Source organism: Octopus bimaculoides, chromosome 1 (genome assembly GCF_001194135.2).
Source record: "Octopus bimaculoides isolate UCB-OBI-ISO-001 chromosome 1, ASM119413v2, whole genome shotgun sequence".
Taxonomy (NCBI): domain Eukaryota; kingdom Metazoa; phylum Mollusca; class Cephalopoda; order Octopoda; family Octopodidae; genus Octopus; species Octopus bimaculoides.
Genome location: NC_068981.1, coordinates 110280336 through 110282495, shown reverse-complemented (window position 1 = coordinate 110282495; position 2160 = coordinate 110280336). Strand labels below are relative to the sequence as shown.

The following is a 2160-nucleotide window of genomic DNA, read 5'->3' as shown; positions in this document are numbered from 1 at the left end:
CACACATATATATATATATACATGTGTGTGTGTGTGTGTGTGTGTGTGTGAATACATTTCAAGTTACAAAGTAGAGAAAGAATATTTCAACATGCAGAATAGTAAGCATATATAATGAAGAGAGTGAGAGAGAGACAGACAGACATAGAGAACATGTAGACGTTGCTGGAAAAAAAAAAAGTCTTGGTGTGCACACCATTAATGTAACCCTGTGTAATTTGGGACTTTGCATGGTTACGTATAGAAATATAAACAAACTAATGTACACACAAACATACTCATTTGTTTTGAAGGTTATGTTTCATGTATTAAATATACTCATCCATCTGCTATAGAGAATGGGGGCTAATGCAGAATCGCACCTCTCCTTGAAAAATGCATTTTTGGGGGAAATAATTTTTCAGATTCCTACGTTTTAGATGTTGGAGATTATGAATATGCAAAAAACACATTTTTTAAATTTCACCCAATTTTAAATTTTGAACTTTTTCATCCATTTATTTATTTGTCAATTTATCTATTTATCTTTGTTTATTCATAAAATATATTTGTCAACTAAATGTGGTGGTCCTATAGAAGACAGTGTTACTGTTGTTTTTAGCCCCAGGAAGACATTCATATCTGTCTATCTCTTTATACACATATATTTATATGCTTATTAAATTTAAAATTTTGAAAATGTGGTTCCTTGCATATTTGTAATTTCCATCATCTAAAGCATTGGAAAAACATTTCGAAAAGGCTTGGAATTTTAAATTGGTGGGGGGGGGGGGTCGATAAAAAAAGTATATTTGTAATCTCCGACATCTAAAACGTAGGAATGCAGAAATTTTTTTTCCGAAAAAAGGCATTTTTCTAGGAGAGGTGCTATTCTACATTAGCCCCAGAGAATGAATCAGACAGAAGGTGACAGTTAGCCAGAGAGAGACAAAGGTGAAGAACAGCCAGTCTCACTCAGGAAGAACTGGACACAAGAAGATTAAACAATACATTAAGGTTATCAAATCAATCACAAGAAGTGAGACAAGAGAGACAAGTGCAAGAAGACAGGGTCATAAACATCGAAATGAAAAGGAGCACCTAATTGCACAAAGGAGGGATATCCAAAGAGAGAGAGCAGCACAAAAGTGCCAAGATGAAACAGAAGAACAAGCAGAGTGAAGAGAGAATATCTAAGAATGACAGCATCGCAAAGGCGACAAAATGAAATGGAAGAGGAAGCAGCACAAAGGAGAGAAATCGAAAGAGAACATCGAGGAGAAGAAACGAAGAATAATGGTTAATACTGAAACGGACCATCCAAAACAAGGTGAACTCAGTGCTGGTAGGGTTTTCACTAGAAACATGGTGGTGAAGCAATTACTGAGATAAAGGTTGAAATGTTTTTATTTTAATTTTATTTTCCATATCATTTTCATGCTGTCATTTCTGACAGCACAGGTACACTAGTAGATATATAATTTTTAAAAATGTGAAAATATTATTTATGTAATGCACGCACTCCTTAAATTTTTAGCCATATGTAGAATATTCTTGGAATATTTTTGTGCCACTGTCTCTTTCCTTTACTTTGCTTCACTTTTAATTTTTTTCTCTCCCTCTCTCTCTCTCTTTCCCTCCAATACTCTCCTCTGTTTCTCTAATCCTTCTGACTCTTCCTCTCTCCTCCCACTATCACGTGACCCATGATGACCTTAGGCAGTGTCATCCTTTTTCGCCTAGCCTTCAACTAGATCAGTCATGATTCTCTGTGCTCCTCACTCTACCCCTCCTGTGTCTATAGTCCTTTAGAACAGTTTTCATTTCTCCTTTGCATTACCCCCTTTTGTCTGTCTTGCAGCCTCACGGCTTTTTTTGTTGTATATTATTATTGTTGTTTTTGTCTGGCCCTAAGCCTTTCTTCTGTCCACTAATGGTCTCATCTTGAGCCTATCTCGTTTTGTTGTGTTTTGATCCCATTCCCAGCAATTTTCTTGAAGGTGCCTTCAGAGTGGAAGCAATATTATCGATAATGGCCAAAACTGCATCTGACTCTCTGGCTGATAACTGATGAGGAGTTGGTGACCTTCTGTGTTTTCTGTTCATATATGTATTTAGTATATGTTCATTTGTTTATTTACTAAATGTTGTTTTGAATTATATATATATATATATATATAT

General features: G+C 35.3%; 1 protein-coding gene across 1 annotated transcript in view; it reads right to left on the bottom strand.

Moving 5' to 3' along the window:
• Positions 1-2160, bottom strand: part of LOC128248329 (heparan sulfate 2-O-sulfotransferase 1-like) — a 196647-nt gene that overhangs the window by 43025 nt on the left and 151462 nt on the right. The window lies entirely within an intron of this gene.